The following is a 20,000-nucleotide window of genomic DNA, read 5'->3' as shown; positions in this document are numbered from 1 at the left end:
GGGAGCGGGCCTGTTGACCCAGTGATGTTGTTCAGGGGGCTGGTCTCTGCGCGCCTTAGAGCAGAATATGCATACTACATGCTGGTCAATGACATGGTGGGGTTTCAGAGTGTGTGGGGGGTGGAAGGGGCAGTGTGTACTGTTGGGGGCGGGGGGGATTGACTATATGTATGTGAACTGGTATGAGCTGCTGGTTCACACGCTGGGAAACTGGTTGCTACGGTTTTGTGTATTGAATTGTGTAATGTTCTATGTTTGTTAGGTGGACTGGGGTTCTGTGTAATGGCGAACAGAACGGTTCTGTGGTTTTGGGGTGATTCTAGTGGGTTGGGATGGTGGGAGGTTCTGGGTGAGTGGATGTGTGAGTGAAGGTGTGTGGACGGGTGAATGAGTTGGGCGTGTATTTTTTCAATCTTTTTCCCCCCTAGGTTGCTTTCAACCGCGGGGTTTAATTAAAGAACATCAAAAGTCAAAAAGTCTCTCACTCTCTCTACCTCTCTCTCTCTCTCTCTCTCTCTATCTCTCTACCTCTCTCTCTCTCTCTCCTCCTCCCTCCCTCCTTCTCTCACTCTCTCTACCTCTCTCTCTCTCTCTCTATCTCTCTACCTCTCTCTCTCTCTCTCCTCCTCCCTCCCTCCTTCTCTCACTCTCTCTACCCCTCTCTCTCTCTCTCTCTCTACCTCTCTCTCTCTCTCTCCTCCTCCCTCCCTCCTTCTCTCACTCTCTCTACCTCTCTCTCTCTCTCTCTCTCTCTACCTCTCTCTCTCTCTCTCCTCCTCCCTCCCTCCTTCTCTCACTCTCTCTCTCTCTCTACCTCTCTCTCTCTCTCTCCTCCTCCCTCCCTCCTTCTCTCACTCTCTCTACCTCTCTCTCTCTCTCTCTCTCTCTACCTCTCTCTCTCTCTCTCCTCCTCCCTCCCTCCTTCTCTCTCTCTCTCTCTCTATCTCTCTCTCTCTGTCTCTCTCTCCTCCTCCCTCCCTCCTTCTCTCTCTATCTCTCTCTCTCTGTCTCTCTGTCAATTTTCAATTCAATTCAACATGCTTTATTGATCATGACTGTCAGGTGAACAATATTGCCAAAGCGTCAATTCAATAATAATAATAATAAAAAAGAACAAAATAAAACAAAAACATATTGAAAATATGAAATATAGAAAATTACAAGATATAGATATTTAAAAAGAACATGCATGTAAATGGAAGAAAACAATAAAGAAGTAATTAATATTTGTTGTGTCAATAAAACAAACAAATAATAAACAATTAATAACAATATATTGCAATATCAAATATCAAATGTATATACGTATAAAAAAAAAAACATGAAGTAGAGGAGTAAAAGACAGAGTGAGTTCCAGCTGTTCTGTTGTGTTGTTGTTGTTGTTGTTGTCGTCTCTCAGGCTGTGACATCACTGACATCCTGCAGCTCATTTTTGTAAAGAATTGTTTCCTAATTTCTTGCTACATTGTAGCAGGAAATGTCTCTCTGTCTCTACCTGTCTCCACCTGTCTCTGTGGACAGAGCTGTCTCTCTCTACCCGTCTCCACCTGTCTCTGTGGACAGAGCTGTCTCTCTGTCTCTGTCTCTGTGGACAGAGCTGTCTCTCTCTCTCTACCTGTCTCTGTGGACAGAGCTGTCTCTCTCTCTCTCTCTCTCTCTACCTGTCTCTGTGGACAGAGCTGTCTCTCTCTCTCTCTGTCTCTGTGGACAGAGCTGTCTCTCTCTCTACCTGTCTCTGTGGACAGAGCTGTCTCTCTCTCTCTCTACCTGTCTCTGTGGACAGAGCTGTCTCTCTGTCTCTCTACCTGTCTCTGTGGACAGAGCTGTCTCTCTCTCTCTCTACCTGTCTCTGTGGACAGAGCTGTCTCTCTCTCTCTCTACCTGTCTCTGTGGACAGAGCTGTCTCTCTCTCTCTCTACCTGTCTCTGTGGACAGAGCTGTCTCTCTCTCTCTCTACCTGTCTCTGTGGACAGAGCTGTCTCTCTCTACCCGTCTCCACCTGTCTCTGTGGACAGAGCTGTCTCTCTCTACCCGTCTCCACCTGTCTCTGTGGACAGAGCTGTCTCTCTGTCTCTGTCTCTGTGGACAGAGCTGTCTCTCTCTCTCTACCTGTCTCTGTGGACAGAGCTGTCTCTCTCTCTCTCTACCTGTCTCTGTGTACAGAGCTGTCTCTCTCTCTCTCTCTCTCTCTACCTGTCTCTGTGGACAGAGCTGTCTCTCTCTCTCTCTGTCTCTGTGGACAGAGCTGTCTCTCTCTCTACCTGTCTCTGTGGACAGAGCTGTCTCTCTCTCTCTCTACCTGTCTCTGTGGACAGAGCTGTCTCTCTGTCTCTCTACCTGTCTCTGTGGACAGAGCTGTCTCTCTCTCTCTCTACCTGTCTCTGTGGACAGAGCTGTCTCTCTCTCTCTCTACCTGTCTCTGTGGACAGAGCTGTCTCTCTCTCTCTCTACCTGTCTCTGTGGACAGAGCTGTCTCTCTCTCTCTCTACCTGTCTCTGTGGACAGAGCTGTCTCTCTCTCTCTCTACCTGTCTCTGTGGACAGAGCTGTCTCTCTGTCTCTCTACCTGTCTCTGTGGACAGAGCTGTCTCTCTCTCTCTCTACCTGTCTCTGTGGACAGAGCTGTCTCTCTCTCTCTCTACCTGTCTCTGTGGACAGAGCTGTCTCTCTCTCTCTCTACCTGTCTCTGTGGACAGAGCTGTCTCTCTCTCTACCTGTCTCTGTGGACAGAGCTGTCTCTCTGTCTCTCTACCTGTCTCTGTGGACAGAGCTGTCTCTCTCTCTCTCTGTCTCTGTGGACAGAGCTGTCTCTCTCTCTACCTGTCTCTGTGGACAGAGCTGTCTCTCTCTCTCTCTACCTGTCTCTGTGGACAGAGCTGTCTCTCTGTCTCTCTACCTGTCTCTGTGGACAGAGCTGTCTCTCTCTCTCTCTACCTGTCTCTGTGGACAGAGCTGTCTCTCTCTCTCTCTACCTGTCTCTGTGGACAGAGCTGTCTCTCTCTCTCTCTACCTGTCTCTGTGGACAGAGCTGTCTCTCTCTCTCTCTACCTGTCTCTGTGGACAGAGCTGTCTCTCTCTCTCTCTACCTGTCTCTGTGGACAGAGCTGTCTCTCTGTCTCTCTACCTGTCTCTGTGGACAGAGCTGTCTCTCTCTCTCTCTACCTGTCTCTGTGGACAGAGCTGTCTCTCTCTCTCTCTACCTGTCTCTGTGGACAGAGCTGTCTCTCTCTCTCTCTACCTGTCTCTGTGGACAGAGCTGTCTCTCTCTCTACCTGTCTCTGTGGACAGAGCTGTCTCTCTGTCTCTCTACCTGTCTCTGTGGACAGAGCTGTCTCTCTGTCTCTCTACCTGTCTCTGTGGACAGAGCTGTCTCTCTCTCTCTCTACCTGTCTCTGTGGACAGAGCTGTCTCTCTGTCTCTCTACCTGTCTCTGTGGACAGAGCTGTCTCTCTCTCTCTCTACCTGTCTCTGTGGACAGAGCTGTCTCTCTGTCTCTCTACCTGTCTCTGTGGACAGAGCTGTCTCTCTCTCTCTCTACCTGTCTCTGTGGACAGAGCTGTCTCTCTCTCTCTCTACCTGTCTCTATGGACAGAGCTGTCTCTCTCTCTCTCTACCTGTCTCTGTGGACAGAGCTGTCTCTCTCTCTCTCTCTACCTGTCTCTATGGACAGAGCTGTCTCTCTCTCTCTCTACCTGTCTCTGTGGACAGAGCTGTCTCTCTCTCTCTCTCTACCTGTCTCTGTGGACAGAGCTGTCTCTCTCTCTCTCTACCTGTCTCTGTGGACAGAGCTGTCTCTCTCTCTCTCTACCTGTCTCTGTGGACAGAGCTGTCTCTCTCTCTCTCTCTACCTGTCTCTATGGACAGAGCTGTCTCTCTCTCTCTCTACCTGTCTCTGTGGACAGAGCTGTCTCTCTCTGTCTCTCTACCTGTCTCTATGGACAGAGCTGTCTCTCTCTCTCTCTCTACCTGTCTCTGTGGACAGAGCTGTCTCTCTGTCTCTCTACCTGTCTCTGTGGACAGAGCTGTCTCTCTCTCTCTCTACCTGTCTCTGTGGACAGAGCTGTCTCTCTGTCTCTCTACCTGTCTCTGTGGACAGAGCTGTCTCTCTGTCTCTCTACCTGTCTCTGTGGACAGAGCTGTCTCTCTCTCTCTCTACCTGTCTCTGTGGACAGAGCTGTCTCTCTGTCTCTCTACCTGTCTCTGTGGACAGAGCTGTCTCTCTCTCTCTCTACCTGTCTCTGTGGACAGAGCTGTCTCTCTGTCTCTCTACCTGTCTCTGTGGACAGAGCTGTCTCTCTCTCTCTCTACCTGTCTCTGTGGACAGAGCTGTCTCTCTCTCTCTCTACCTGTCTCTGTGGACAGAGCTGACACAACCTGTCTTCTATAGGCAGCCAGTCTCTCTCTCTCCTATCTAGTCCTCTCAGTGGATCACGACACTTGTGACCGTTTGACGGCAGATTGAACATCCGGGTAATTGTAGTTCTTGATTTATTATTGTAGTTCTTTATCAAAACAACAAGTTAGTAATGGTAAAAGAAAGCGTCTCTATGGATAATAGTACCGTCACCTACAGGCTGTTTATAGAGACGTCGACAGGCTGTTTATAGAGCTGGCTGGCTGCTTTACAGGCTGCTACAGGAAGCTAACCAGATGGCTAGCTGGTTAGCCTGTTAGCATAGCCCTCTGAAGTACCGCTCTCCGTTGCTAGGCGACCAGCAGCGGAGCGACGGCTAGCACCAGGCTAGTTAGCAGTTAGCTCAGCCTCTCAGAGGAGCAGCAGGATGATGGTTAACAGAGTTACTCAGACTAAACGGACCGTGGTCAGTGAGCAGCAGGTTGTAGTTTAGGTGGTCAGTGTGCAGCAGGTTGTAGTTTAGGTGGTCAGTGAGCAGCAGGTTGTAGTTTAGGTGGTCAGTGAGCAGCAGGTTGTAGTTTAGGTGGTCAGTGTGCAGCAGGTTGTAGTTTAGGTGGTCAGTGAGCAGCAGGTTGTAGTTTAGGTGGTCAGTGAGCAGCAGGTTGTAGTTTAGGTGGTCAGTGAGCAGCAGGTTGTAGTTTAGGTGGTCAGTGTGCAGCAGGTTGTAGTTTAGGTGGTCAGTGTGCAGCAGGTTGTAGTTTAGGTGGTCAGTGAGCAGCAGGTTGTAGTTTAGGTGGTCAGTGAGCAGCAGGTTGTAGTTTAGGTGGTCAGTGAGCAGCAGGTTGTAGTTTAGGTGATAGTTGTGTTCACGTGTCTTTGAATCTAACAGAGATGTCTAACTTTAAATGTTAGTAGTGAAAAGTGAGTTTAACTAAAGTTAATGTAGTTACAGGTTAAAAACACTGAAGCTGAGCAGACAGAGAGACAGAGAGACAGAGACAGAGAGACAGAGAGACAGAGAGACAAAGAGACAGAGACAGAGACAGAGAGACAGAGAGACAGAGAGACAGAGAGACAGAGACAGAGAGACACAGAGACAGAGACAGAGACAGAGACAGAGAGACACAGAGACAGAGAGACAGAGAGACAGAGACAGAGAGACACAGAGACAGAGACAGAGACAGAGAGACAGAGAGACAGAGACAGAGAGACACAGAGACAGAGACAGAGACAGAGAGACAGAGAGACAGAGACAGAGAGACAGAGAGACAGAGACAGAGAGACACAGAGACAGAGAGACAGAGACAGAGAGACAGAGAGACAGAGACAGAGAGACAGAGAGACAGAGAGACAGAGACAGAGAGACAGAGAGACAGAGAGACAGAGACAGAGAGACACAGAGACAGAGAGACAGAGAGACAGAGAGACAGAGACAGAGAGACAGAGAGACAGAGACAGAGAGACAGAGAGACAGAGAGACAGAGACAGAGACAGAGAGACAGAGAGACACAGAGACAGAGAGACAGAGAGACAGAGAGACAGAGACAGAGAGACAGAGAGACAGAGACAGAGAGACAGAGAGACAGAGAGACAGAGACAGAGACAGAGAGACAGAGAGACAGAGAGACAGAGACAGAGACAGAGAGACACAGAGACAGAGACAGAGAGACAGAGACAGAGAGACAGAGACAGAGAGACAGAGAGACAGAGAGACAGAGACAGAGACAGAGAGACACAGAGACAGAGACAGAGACAGAGCCAGAGAGACAGAGACAGAGAGACAGAGAGACAGAGAGACAGAGACAGAGACAGAGACAGAGAGACAGAGACAGAGAGACAGAGAGACAGAGACAGAGACAGAGAGACACAGAGACAGAGACAGAGACAGAGCCAGAGAGACAGAGACAGAGACAGAGCCAGAGAGACAGAGACAGAGACAGAGACAGAGAGACAGAGACAGAGAGACAGAGACAGAGAGACAGAGACAGAGAGACAGAGACAGAGAGACAGAGAGACAGAGAGACAGAGAGACAGAGAGACAGAGACAGAGACAGAGACAGAGAGACACAGAGACAGAGACAGAGACAGAGCCAGAGAGACAGAGAGAGCAACCTGTATTATATACAGTCTACATCACTGAAATCATCAAGGTAAGTTAATGATACTACTATTAACGTTAACTAACCTGTCTAAACTCTTCCTCTCCTCTCTGTGTGTCTCTGTGTGACAATGTTAACGTCAGTGTTGTTAATTCAGTCTTTTTCTAATAGACTTACTAACTTAACTGGAAGATCTCCAGGAACTCTTCATTGTTCCATCACTGGACCCATGTAATTAATGCTTCACTAGATCTGTTTCAGAGATTCAGAGCAGGATAGAGAGATAGATAGAGGGATGGATGGATAGATAGAGAGAGAGGGAGGGAGGGATGGATGGATGGATGGATGGATAGAAGGATAGAGAGATAGACAAATAGAAGGAGAGATAGATAGATGTCACAAATAATAAGAAAACAAAACAAGACTAGCCAATAAAGTGAACAATAAACACACACAGCAAATTCTCAACATGTCAACAAAAGAAGTAGGAACATTTATGAACTAATGAACTTTAATGTTTATCATATATACACATTTGCGTATTTTTTGATTATAATTTACATTCTTTAATGCACATTTTTAGATTATAATGTAGTCTTTAATGCACATTTTAGATTATAATTTACAGTCTTTAATGCGCATTTTTAGATTATAATTTACTGTCTTTAATGCGCATTTTAGATTATAATTTACAGTCTTTAATGCGCATTTTAGATTATAATTTACAGTCTTTAATGCGCATTTTAGATTATAATTTACAGTCTTTAATGCACATTTTAGATTATAATTTACAGTCTGTAATGCACTTTTTGGCACATTTTTAGATTATAATTTACATTCTTTAAATGCACATTGTTTTTGTAATATGAACATATCATCTGTCACTTTATGTGCATATTGTAATATGTACATACCTGTCAGCGTAAATATAAATCCTACTCCTTGTACATACAGTATATAGACATCTCCACATGTACATGTTGTACATAATCATCCAGTCCATGTATATCAATCCGGTATTTATTTCTTTGAACTATTTGTATTGTTTACAAGTTCCAGAACACTACTTGTAGACATTTTATTTAATTTTTTTATTTATTCATTTATTCTGTTATTTCTATTCTGTGTAAATACATTGAATCAAATTCCATGTATGTATATACTTGGGGAAATAAACCTGATTCTGATTCTGATACAGTAGATTAATAAAATATAGATGAAATATCAGAATCCTCCTCCTCTGTCAGTAAAAGACGTAAAGTGTTTCTTGCTACGATCTTGTTTAGAGTTGAGAGGATCCCGTTAGAGGTCCGGTGTTAGTTGAGCGTGCTCATCAATATTTCATGGCCTCATTACAGACTCATTACATGACCCGAACAAACAGCAGAGAGATGGTTTTACACCTGGCTGGTGTCAGACTGTGGTCCTGGTGGTTGAGCTTCATGTTCTGCTGCATTGACATCCTCCTGGATCCATATTCTTCATATATGTGTACAATCTTTCTGTAATTTTGTCATCCTGATTGACTACTAGGGACTGTAGTTGTATTATATTGGTCTATTCTGTACATATGACATCTATTACATGTCTGTCCATCCAGGGAGAAGGATCTTCCTGAGGTTTCTTCATAGGGCTGCACGATTATGGCCAAAATGATAATCAATATAAGAGAAGAGAATCTACAGGAATAGTTTGGACAACACAAGGAGTGCTATTGTAAACAAATATTAATTTTATGTATTTATTGCTTTTTGTAATCCCAACATGTCCCAACTCATCATGATGCTTTGTCAGACCCCTCGGCGTCACTTTTCAGTCGCAGTAAACAAGTGCTTGTGATGAATTAAACAAAAACACTTTGATTTAGGGAAAAAACACATGGTTGGACTTAAAATAGCTACTTTTTTACAAGGAAAATGTGACAGGAACAAACGTGAAAGTGAAATGTAATGCATGGGACATGAACAGCGGTCTCCTGGATGAAAGCCTGGTGTTTGTCGGGCCCATCCACCTCCTCTCCTGCACACCCTGTGCGTCTCTTTTGCTCTTTAAACTACATCACCACAGCACTTTTTCTGAGTGTTTACTGTTGCTGCGGATGGGTTTACATTAATGGAAAGTCCAGTACGTCTCCTACCGCCACTGTAGGGTGCCTTGTGCGGCGGTAACGCCGACAGACACGTGACAAAGCGTTGGTTACTGTGCCATGAAATTCTAATGTCAAGTTTAAAGTTGTGGAAAAGTTTTAGATTTAAATGCTGGCATTAACTTGCAAACTAAATGTGGGAAACCCTCAAAAGGTCTAGAGGAGTAGAAGTTTTTCAATGCCACCTGTCAGAAGTGAGATAATCAGGAATAGAAACATGTAGGAGTGAGGGAAGATTAAAAGAACACTCTGACTGTGAGGTTAATCTTTTGTTAAAGCCATTTGATTACATTTTATTCTGATTGGTCACTCTCAGTACTTCACTCTATAGCTGCCATGACATGACAAGACAGACATCTAGATAGATATTTATATATGCAGAACCCACTGTACTGGTGTTATTTTACTAATGTTGGAGTGTTTTTACATGGTAGTGAAGTTCTCCAAGTCGTCAGTAAATCAATTTGTTACTAAGATAAATTCAGGGCAGTTCCTCGGTTTCATGATTACAGAGTTTGTGCTCCTGGTTGTTGTGGTGCTTTTGTGTGATTTTTTTGTGGAGAAACTCAGTTTTACCGATCTGTCGATTAAATCAACTAATCAATTAGTTGACTAATGGACTACGAGGGGGCAGCCCTACTGCATATCCATCAAAACCCCACTTGTGCCATTTTGTCCAAAACAAAAAGTCTGAAAAAAAATATCTGAAAAAAAAGTCTGAAAAAAAAATCTGAAAAAAAGAATCTGAAAAAAAGTCTGAAAAAAAAGTCTGAAAAAAAGATCTGAAAAAAAGACCTGAAAAAAAGAACTGGAAAAAAAAATCTGAAAAATGTCCAAAAAAAAAAATCTGAAAAAATGTCCGAAAAAAAAATCTGAAAAATGTCCGAAAAAAAATATCTGAAAAAAAAATATCTGAAAAAAAAGGTCTGAAAAAAATATCTGAAAAAATGTCCGAAAAAAAAGGTCTGAAAAAAATATCTGAAAAATGTCCAAAAAAAAGAATCTGAAAAAATGTCAGAAAAAAAATATCTGAAAAAAATGTCCGAAAAAAATATCTGAAAAATGTCAGAAAAAAAAGTCTGAAAAAAAGATCTGAAAAATGTCCAAAAAAAAGAATCTGAAAAAATATCTGAAAAAAAGGTCTGAAAAAAAGATCTGAAAAATCTGAAAAAATGTCCGGAAAAAAAGTCTGAAAAAAAAGATCTGAAAAAAATAAATCTGAAAAATGTCCGAAAAAAAATATCTGAAAAAAAAAGATCTGAAAAAAAGAACTGAAAAAAAATATCTGAAAAAAAAGTCTGAAAAAAAGAATCTGAAAAAAAGTCTGAAAAGAATATCTGAAAAAAATGTCCGAAAAAAATATCTGAAAAATGTCAGAAAAAAAAGTCTGAAAAAAATATCTGAAAAATGTCCAAAAAAAAGAATCTGAAAAAATGTCAGAAAAAAAATATCTGAAAAAAAGGTCTGAAAAATCTGAAAAAATGTCCGGAAAAAAAGTCTGAAAAAAAAGATCTGAAAAAAAAGTCTGAAAAAAAAGTCTGAAAAAAAGATCTGAAAAAAAGACCTGAAAAAAAGATCTGAAAAATGTCCAAAAAAAAAATCTGAAAAAAGTCTGAAAAAAAGAATTGAAAAAAAAGATCTGAAAAATGTCAGAAAAAAAAGTCAGAAAAAAAAATCTGAAAAAAAGAATCTGAAAAAATGTCAGAAAAAAAAGTCTGAAAAAAATGTCAGAAAAAAAAGATCTGAAAAAAAAGGTCTGAAAAATGTCCGAAAAAAAAGATCTGAAAAAATGTCAGAAAAAAAGATCTGAAAAAAGGCTGAAAAAAAAGATCTGAAAAAAAAAAATCTGAAAAATGTTCGAAAAAAAAGGTCTGAAAAAAAAGATCTGAAAAATGTCGGACAAAAAAAGTTTGAAAAAAAAGATCTGAAAAAATTCTGAAAAGAAAGTCTGAAAAAATATCCGTATAAAAAGTCAGTTGTGACTTTACATCAGCGCACATCTGAAAAAGTCTGTTGTTGCTGGATAACTTTTATTTGACAAGTTGGACTCTGATGTTTATTTTCTTGTCTGGCACAGCCTCCACAGTCAGGTTGACGTGAGGGGATTAGGCGTTACTTTGTCTTCGTTAAAAAAGGAAATCAGAATGAAACCAAAAACAGCGGCGGCGGCGGCACACGGGATAATATCTGGTGCCAGTTTGCCACGCCGGCCTGATCCTCTGTGTGTGTGTGCTGTGAAAACAATCGGCATTGTGGGTGTTTTGTCCCACCCACCCACCAGGCCCAGACCTGGAGCCCCACAGAAGCGAGTCGACTGGGAAAAGTTCACAGATTCTACACACATGCATACACTTATTATACACATGGAGCTCAGCAATGTGCACACGTACGTACAGAGGAGACTGTCGCGCTTCGAGCTGTGAAAAATCTTGATAAGTTCACGACAGCGTGAACGGCGGCACGTCTCTGTCTCCTCTGCTGACCCCTCTCTCTCCATCTCCTCCTCCTCTTTTGTTCCCTCCTCATTTCACCTCCCTCACCTCCACCCTCTCTGTCCTCTCCCACTTTATCTCCTCTTATTCTGCTCCTCCACTTGTCCCTGCAGAGTGCACCTGACTGACCCCGTTACGTTGGCAGCTGGCAGGCAGATAGCCAGCACACCCACCGCCGGCCTCGAGTATCGCCCTCTTTATCTGGCCCGCTAGACCAAATAGCTCCTCGCAGTGAACACGGTAAGATAGCAGGTTGCATTCACACGAGCACACCCACATAAATACACACAAACACAAACAGATATATTTACATCATCGTCACCGCTATCTCCCATCATATTCTGCATCCCCGTGCCATCGCCCTGTTTACTTTGTGGCATATCTGTGTCGTGTTCCTGTCTTAGATTAGTTGATGAAGCTTTAGATCAGATGGAGCAGATTATGTTTTTGTTCCCTCCACTGTAACGCAGACGCTAGCTGTTTAAAATGAGCCTACGTGGTCCTGTCATTTATTTATTTATACGCCTGCAAGAGCTTCAGACGGCGTTTCACTCACTATAAGCTGCTCTGCTGAGTTTAAAAATGCTTTGAAATGTTCAGGAAACGCTGGTCTTCTCAAAAGCTTGCTTGAGGAATTTAGCTTTTGGTGTCTTCAGATGTGGTCGTGTTCACCGTGTTCACCGTGTTCACCGTGTTCACCGTGTTCACCGTCTTCACCGTGTTCACCGTGTTCACCGTCTTCACCGTGTTCACAGTGTTCACCGTGTTTTCCTCATGTCGTATTCACGACCTCGTCAGTGGAAAGTCTCTGACAGCTCAGAGTTCACGAGTTGTGACGTGTTTGTTGACGTTGTCAGAAATGGCGGAGGCCATGGAAGTTCATTTTTCGGTGCATAATAAGTTAATATATTGTAATCTTATAATATGTCTGATGAAAATGTTGATATTCCCAACGGCCTCATCTTCCTCCTATGTCTTTGGATTTACTGCATTATGTTACCCACTTGCTGGCATGCTAGCTTGTTATCCTCTGTGGCTTCTAGACGCCGACAGTAACGTTAACTTCGCTGTGTTCTTCATGACTTAACCACTTGAACTCCGAGTATACCGTGTACACGACTTCCCATGTTGTAAACACGAGTTTCATTTGAAGGCAGCAGTTGTGACGTCCGATGGTAAAATCGTACAAGTACCTGGGTAGATGGATAGACCAGCGGTCAGCAGCCTGCGTCTCTGCAGCCCCTCTCCAGTGGCTTCCTGTGGAGTTATGAAATAATTAGTGGAAATGAATAACTGTTTTTTTGTTATTTATCATTGTTGTAGGTCTATGGTACGACGGTACGAGTATTAGGGTCGCATTGAGGAGGAAAAATAAATCTGAGATTACGAGAATAAAGTAATAATATTATAAAGTAGTAATTTTACATGTTATTTTCTTTTTTTCTCGTAAAGTTACGACTTTATTCTCGTTATCCTATGACTTTTTTCTCGTAAAGTTATGACTTTATTGTGTAAATCTCAGATGTTGTTTCCCTCAATGTGGTCCTAATACTCCGTAGTACATTGTCTCTGGCCCTCACTGCATTAGACTGATATACTATATACTTAGACTATAAACTGTGTTACCTTCATCAAATCAAATCAAATCAATTTATTTTTGTATAGCGTCAAATCACAACAGAAGTTATCTCAAGACGCTTTATATATAGAGCAGGTCTATGACCGTACACCATAGTTTAGAGACCCAACAGGATCCACCAAGCGCACTGTGGCCAGGAACAACTCCCCGATTACTGGGAAGAAACCTGGAGCAGAACCGGGCGCAGGGCGGGCGGCCATCTGCCGAGAACGGCTGGGGGGAGAGATAGATAGAGTGAGAGAGAGAGAGAGAGAGAGAGAGATAGAGAGAGAGAGAGAGAGAGAGAGAGATAGAGAAGCAGCCACAATAGCAGTCTAGCAGCTGTAATAGCTAATACAAGTAGGACTGATAACACAAAACCAATAGTGGTGGATGGAAAGAGTGATAATACAACTATCGGAAAGCCAGCACTGTCCAGCATCTCTCCTCAGTACGTCCATGTGTGTTGGTGTGGGACGTCCCTGCGATCGATGCCCGTGCGTTGGTTCCTGCAGCATCAGCATGCTTGCTGGGAGCTCTTGATGTCTTTGGCAGTGATTGAGAAGTGTTATTCTCCAGGCTGCCACATTGTCACTAGGTGTTGGAAATCCCTCGTTAGCATTGGTAGTCCCTCGTACAGACGTAGTTAATTAGGGATGGTAGCAGTTGGTGTCAAGCAGGCACCGACGCGGCAGCAGATGCAGCCACAATACCGGAGACCACCAAGATCCAGGTGAAACCCTGCTCCAAGTGTGCCCATGCTCCAGGTATAACCTCGCTCCCGGTGTGATCCCGCTCCAGGTATGACCTCACTCCAGGTGTGACCCCGCTCCACGGTTAGCTGCGAGACAAGGAGGCACAAGGACTCCCGGGAAGGAATGAAGTTAGTAACAACATGGACATCATAGGAAGTCCCCCGGCAGTCTATGCCTATAGCAGCTTAAGTATAAGCGTTATCAAAGAGGAAAGTCTTTACCCTACTCTTAAATGTAGAGACGGTGTCTGCCTCCCGGACTGAAACTGGGAGCTGGTTCCAGAGAAGAGGAGCTTGATAGCTGAAGGCTCTTGCTCCCATTCTACTTCTGGAGACTCTAGGAACCTCAAGTAACCCTGCATTCTGTGAGCGCAGTGCTCTAGTGGGGTAGTAGGGTACTATGAGCTCTTTAAGATATGATGGGGCCTGACCGTTTAGCGCTTTGTAGGTGAGGAGGACGACTTTAAAATCTATTCTGGATTTTACAGGCAGCCAGTGCAGAGAAGCTAATACAGGCGTAATATGATCTCTAGTTCTAGTTCTAGTCAGTACACGTGCTGCAGCATTCTGGATCAACTGGAGAGTCTTTAGAGACTTATTGGAGCAGCCTGATAATAAGGAATTGCAGTAATCGAGTCTAGAGGTAACAGTTTTGAGACAGGATGTGCCTGATCTTCGCAATGTTACGTAGATGAAAGAAGGCAGTCCGTGAGGTTTGTTTTATGTGAGAGTTAAAGGACATATCCTGGTCGAAGACAACTCCCAGGTTCCTTACGGTGGTGCTGGAGGCCAGGGCAATGCCATCTAAAGTAACTATATCATTAGATAATTTGTTTCGGAGGTGCTCAGGGCCTAGTACAATAACTTCAGTTTTGTCTGAGTTTAACATCAGGAAATTGCAGGTCATCCAGGTTTTTATGTCCTTAAGGCATGCTTTAAGTTTAGTTAACTGGTTTGTTTCGTCTGGCTTGATTGATAGATATAATTGGGTATCATCTGCATAACAATGAAAGTTTATGGAGTGTTTTCTAATAACATTGCCTAAGGGAAGCATATATAAGGTAAATAGAATTGGTCCAAGTACAGAACCCTGTGGAACTCCGTGACTAACTTTGGCGTACATGGAGGACTCATCGTTGACATGTACAAACTGAGATCGATCTGATAAATAGGACTTAAACCAACTTAGTGCAGTTCCTTTAATGCCAGTTAAATGTTCCAGTCTTTGTAATAGGATGTCATGGTCAATGGTGTCGAAAGCAGCACTGAGATCTAGCAAGACAAGTACAGAGACAAGTCCTTTGTCCGATGCCATTAGAAGGTCATTTGTAATTTTCACTAGTGCTGTCTCTGTGCTATGGTGCACTCTAAATCCTGACTGATAATCTTCGAATAAATGATTGTTCTGTAGAAAGTCACACAGCTGACTGGCAACTACTTTCTCGAGTATTTTGGAGGTAAAGGGAAGGTTAGATATAGGTCTATAGTTGGCTAGGACCTCTGGATCAAGAGTGGGCTTTTTAAGAAGAGGTTTAATTACAGCTACTTTAAAGGACTGTGGTACATAGCCTGTTAGTAAAGACACATTGATCATATCCAGTAAAGAGGTGCTAACTAAGGGTAAAACTTCTTTAAGCAGTTTAGTTGGGATGGGGTCTAGGAGACAGGTAGATGATTTAGATGAGGAGATCAGTGAGGTTAATTTGTGGAGATCGATAGGAGAAAAGCAGTCTAAATATATATCAGGTTGTACAGCTGTTTCTAAGGTTCCTAAGTTTGAGGATAAATTGGTACCAGTTGACGGTAGGAGGTGATTAATTTTGTCTCTAATAGTTATGATTTTATCATTAAAGAAACTCATGAAGTCACTACTACTGAGGGTTGTAGGAATACATGGCTCAATAGAGCTGTGACTTTCTGTCAGCCTGGCTACAGTGCTGAATAGAAACCTAGGGTTGTTCTTATTTTTCTCTATTAATGATGAGTAATGGGCTGCTCTGGCATCACAGAGAGCCTTCCTATATGTTTTAAGACTATCTTGCCAGACTAAATGAGATTCTTCCTGTTTGGTGGAACGCCATATCCTTTCCAGTTTCCTCGATGCTTGCTTTAATTTGCGTGTTTGAGGGTTATACCATGGAGCTGACTTCCTTTGTTTTACTAACTTCTTTTTTATCACAATGATTAAATGTTTTGCGGCTCCAGACAGATTTTTTATTTATATTTTTTAGCCCACAATGTCTCTTTAGACAGTAAAGGTTGCTGAGCCCTGGGATAGACAGTAAGCTTTTATTTAATGTGCACGTTGCTCATCTAGTGAGCAGGCTCAAAGTGAAGATCTAGTTTTACTTTCAATGTCAAGAAAGAACTTGTGGAAGCTACTTTCCTGTCTGTGATTGATACGGTGACACATTGTAAATGCATGCAGCCTGCTTGATTCAGTGTACCATGCATCTCTACGGTTCATTACAAGCTCAAAGTCCCTGACTCACCATTGCACTCTTTATAATTTGATGGGTTGGACATCATTTACCACTCGCAGACAAACAGCATTGGTATTTTTTTATTTATAAAGCGATACTAGATAAACTTCCAGCTTCCCTCTGCACCCTTCTCTGTCTTAGTTAGCAGGTATATGCTCCTCCAGGTTGTTGCTTTGTAATGAACCCCGGGTCTGGACAGATCTGCTGAAAACAATATTTTCCTACTCTGTACCTTTGGCATGGAATAAATTACAAAAAGACTTAAAATTAGAAACCTTTATATCCATTGTTGAACTCTGAATGTGGTGGTAGAAACATGTGGTTGTTCAGTGCACCGTGCATCTCTGCTGTGATTCAGTGTGGCTCTACCTCGGCCAGGTACCTGGTAAAAGAAAGGTAAATCAATAAATCAATAAGGTTTGCTGTTGTCTGCAGTAACCATGATCGTACACTAGGTGTCAGTGTACGGCTGTAGTTGACCACAGTCATTCTTGGATGTCACTTCTAGCACTTGGAAACTGGTGTTGATGGATTTGTAGTGAAGACTCCAGAAACACTTGTTGCTGCAGCTCTTGTAGTCTTTCCTTTTAACAACGGGATTATTACAGTTCACACTAAATTCTCACATTTATGTGAAACCGAGAGTGATTGCTTCGTTTAACAAAAAGATGTAAGAGACAGTGGGCTGTTAGAGAGAGAAAGTGTAGGCACATAACTACTACTATGGCTGGCAAAACTGGCCAAAAAATGACATTTGAATATTCATTCAACTGTTTGAATATCTCATATATATTTATATATATATATATACTTTATTTTTTCCCCCTTTTTTTGAGGTTGTTTTCGTTTATGCAATTTACAGTTCGTAATTGCAATAGTTTATAAACCAATTTTTAAGTAGTTGAGCTTAGAAACAAAGACAGTAAGTACACTAGAGAAAACATCAGCATTCCAAATTGAAATAAAATTGAAAAAAAAGAATAAAATAAAATTGTAATAATAATAATACAAAGAGAAAAAAGTAATAATAATAATGATAATGATAATAATGATAATAATAATAAATTAAATAAACAAATAAGTTATTAATAATAATAAAAAAGGGGGGTGGGTGGGTGCAGATATATAACAATATATATATAATATAATATATCTGCAATATCATTTACATAGGCACACACATGCGTCTGCCTTCACATGTGAGGTCCCTTCCAGGCATATGTATATGTTCATGCGTGCTAACCCTGTTGAAGGTATTTCTAAGATGTTTAACATGACGGCAGCGTAGCAGAGTTCACTAGTTCACTGCAACAAACAATTAATTAATAACGCAGCTTTGGTGAGAAGTTGAGTGCTACCTCTTGTGAAACTGTTATGTGGAAGCAAAAATCCATAGCAGACCTACTATCTGTGGAAACCAACTTCTTAGGTCTTTATTCATTTCTATTTAAAACAGTTGCATCTAATCACTCAACATATATGACGCAGACCGTTTTAATAACTCTCGTTGTCTATTGAAAGATATTTTATTCGAGCCCCATTGTCATGTTTTCCACTAAGCAGAGGAGCACATCCTCCACATACATCATGAATTCCAGAAATAGCCTGCAGATCCATCTGAGCTGTTGTTATTGTTGCAGCTCTGGCACTTTTAGGACGAGGCCCGGAGGCGTTCGGATGTTTCCAGTCTGCCTCCGTGTACCTACTACTACCTCTCTGAGTTCCCCTCTCACTGATTGTCTGTGATTGAAACCTGAGGAGGACTTTGTTTCCAGCCAGCTTGCTGTAGGGGGGGAGAGAGAACACAGACCTCTGCAAACACACCTCGCTAACTTCCTCCCTGGCACCGATGCAGAACTATTCAATTACATCTCATACTATGCACACACACCGAGCCGTCCTCGGAGGTATGTTTCCTCCTCTGAGCGAGCCTCAACCTCGAGTGTTTGCGTAGGGAAATGGTCTGTGAAATGGCCCGATGGAATCAAAACGCCATATTAAGACAAATATACATATTTCATAGCAGTTGATGGACTGATTGATGGAGATGTGTCTTCATCTTTATCAGAGACGGATCAGCTTGTTTCAGTGTTGTGACTTTGAATCCTTCTTTCTGTGTGAATGAGAGTGTTGAACCACAGGGGGGCAGCACACTGCCACATGTTGGTGTTCTGGTCCTGAACAGGAAGCTCTCTCTCTCTCCGTTCTCTCTGCTGTTGACAGCAACAAACACACTTTTTAAAAGCTCGCTGAAGGATGACCAGAAAGCAACAGTGTTCTGGATCCACGGCCAGTCCATGTGGCAGCAAACTCACATCATTTTTTATATCAATGCAACTGTTGTTTTAGCATAACGAGGCTGGCTGACAACCAGCCACCCCACCTCGCACCACCTCGCACCACCTCGCCCACCTTGCCCACCTCGCACCACCTTTCATTAACCTAAAAAAACCCAAATCCATCCAACTGGACCGCTGACGGCTACTCGCTGGCGGTCACACCCCTCTGCACAGCCATAATGGGCCGTGGCACAATTGGGGAAGAGGTGGGGGGGGTAACCACCAACATTCCCCGTCCCTTCCAAGAGGCCGGTTGCCTGCAAGTTACCAGCAACGCCGCCGCCACCGCCGCTCGTCCCTGTTTGGAAAGAATGTTTTCCCACCACAACATGGCTGTGTGGGGATTAAGGCCCATTCTGAGTGGCCCCGGGTCGTGCGGCAGATGTTAGCCAGGATAGCGGCTCGTTGCCGTGCCGACAGTGAGCCGGCGGGATCGGCCCGCCCGGACGACGTTAAGCCTATGTACATGTATGAGAGAGTAGGGGGGAGGGGGGAGGTGAAGGGCCCGTCACACACTGGTCACACACTAATTCATCTCCACTGTCTCTGATTGTCATCACACACTCACAGAGAGAGAGAGCGTCACACGGCCGGGCTCATGCTGCGTTTCAATTAGGACTGTTAATCAATTAACATATTCAATCACAATTAATCGCTTGATTGTCCATAGTTAGTGTTCAAAATGCACCTTAAAGGGAGATTAGTCAAGTATATAATACTCTTATCAACATGGGAGTGGACAAATATGCTGCTTTATGCAAATGTATGTATATATTTATTATTATAAATCAATGATCAACACAAATCAATGACAGATATTGATCCAGAAACCCTCACAGGTACTGCATTTAGCATAAAACAATATGATCCAATCATAACATGGCAAACTGCAGCCCAACAGGCAACAACAGCTGTCAGTGTGTCAGTGTGCTGACTTGACTATGACTTGCCCCAAACTGCATGTGATGATCATAAAGTGGGCATGTCTGTAAAGGGGAGACTCGTGGGTACCATAGAACCCATTTACATCCACTGATCTGGAGGTCAGAGGTCAAGGGACCCCTTTGAACATGGACATGACAGTTTTTCCTCTCCAACATTTAGTGTAAGTTTGGAGCGTTATTTAACCTCCTTCATGACCAGCTAGTCTGATCTGGTTGGTACCGATGGATTCATCAGGTTCTCTAGTTTACTATGATACCAGGATCTTAAAACTGAGCCGCTACATCTAAAAACTGCGTTAATGCATTAAAGAAATTAGTGGCATAAAAAATAATTAGCATTAACGGCTTTAACTTTGACAGGCCAGATGTGTGACATCAGGGCAGGAGGTATGTGAGAGATGTTTAGGCTCAGACCCTTAAGACACTTTTATTACTAGAATATGTTTATTAATTTCTGCTTCAGGCTACATGACTGTTAAAACACATCCTCGTATGTCGGATCAGCTTCAGTGCCGTCTGCAAGCTGTGAATTTTACAGAAGCAACACATGTGGGCTTTTAAACCAACAGTTGCACATCATCATCATCTGTCAGAATCACTTCCTCCTCCCAGATGATGTTTTAATGGGATGTGTTGTTTTAACGTTAAGCTCTCAAGTGCTGTCACACAGAGCCTCTAATGAAGATTACTGACTGTGCAGATGAGAGGAGAACCACGGGGGACCAGGAGAGCTGCAGCGATTAATCGATTAGTCGTCAACTAGGAAATGAAT

General features: G+C 43.0%; 2 protein-coding genes across 11 annotated transcripts in view; one reads left to right on the top strand and one right to left on the bottom strand.

The window, feature by feature from the left end:
• wdpcp (WD repeat containing planar cell polarity effector) overlaps positions 1 to 20,000 on the top strand; it is a 177,348-nt gene that overhangs the window by 51,985 nt on the left and 105,363 nt on the right. For 2 of the 10 annotated variants that reach the window (XM_074647452.1, XM_074647453.1), the window contains exons 1-2: positions 4,490 to 6,503; positions 11,204 to 11,330. The exons of 1 other annotated variant lie outside the window; for it this stretch is intronic. The gene's annotated coding sequence lies outside the window, so the exon portion shown is untranslated. Of the gene's footprint in view, positions 1 to 4,489; positions 6,504 to 11,203; positions 11,331 to 20,000 lie in introns of those variants that run through there. 7 more of the 10 variants (XM_074647449.1, XM_074647448.1, XM_074647445.1 and 4 more) reach the window with 5 other exon arrangements.
• The window catches only part of mdh1ab (malate dehydrogenase 1Ab, NAD (soluble)), a 38,150-nt gene that overhangs the window by 10,631 nt on the left and 7,519 nt on the right, over positions 1 to 20,000 (bottom strand). The window lies entirely within an intron of this gene.

The sequence above is a fragment of the Sebastes fasciatus genome, chromosome 9 (genome assembly GCF_043250625.1).
Source record: "Sebastes fasciatus isolate fSebFas1 chromosome 9, fSebFas1.pri, whole genome shotgun sequence".
In the NCBI taxonomy this organism is placed as follows: Eukaryota; Metazoa; Chordata; class Actinopteri; order Perciformes; family Sebastidae; genus Sebastes; species Sebastes fasciatus.
The sequence above is the reverse complement of the archived record's forward strand: the minus strand, read 5'-3'. Positions and strand labels throughout refer to the sequence as shown.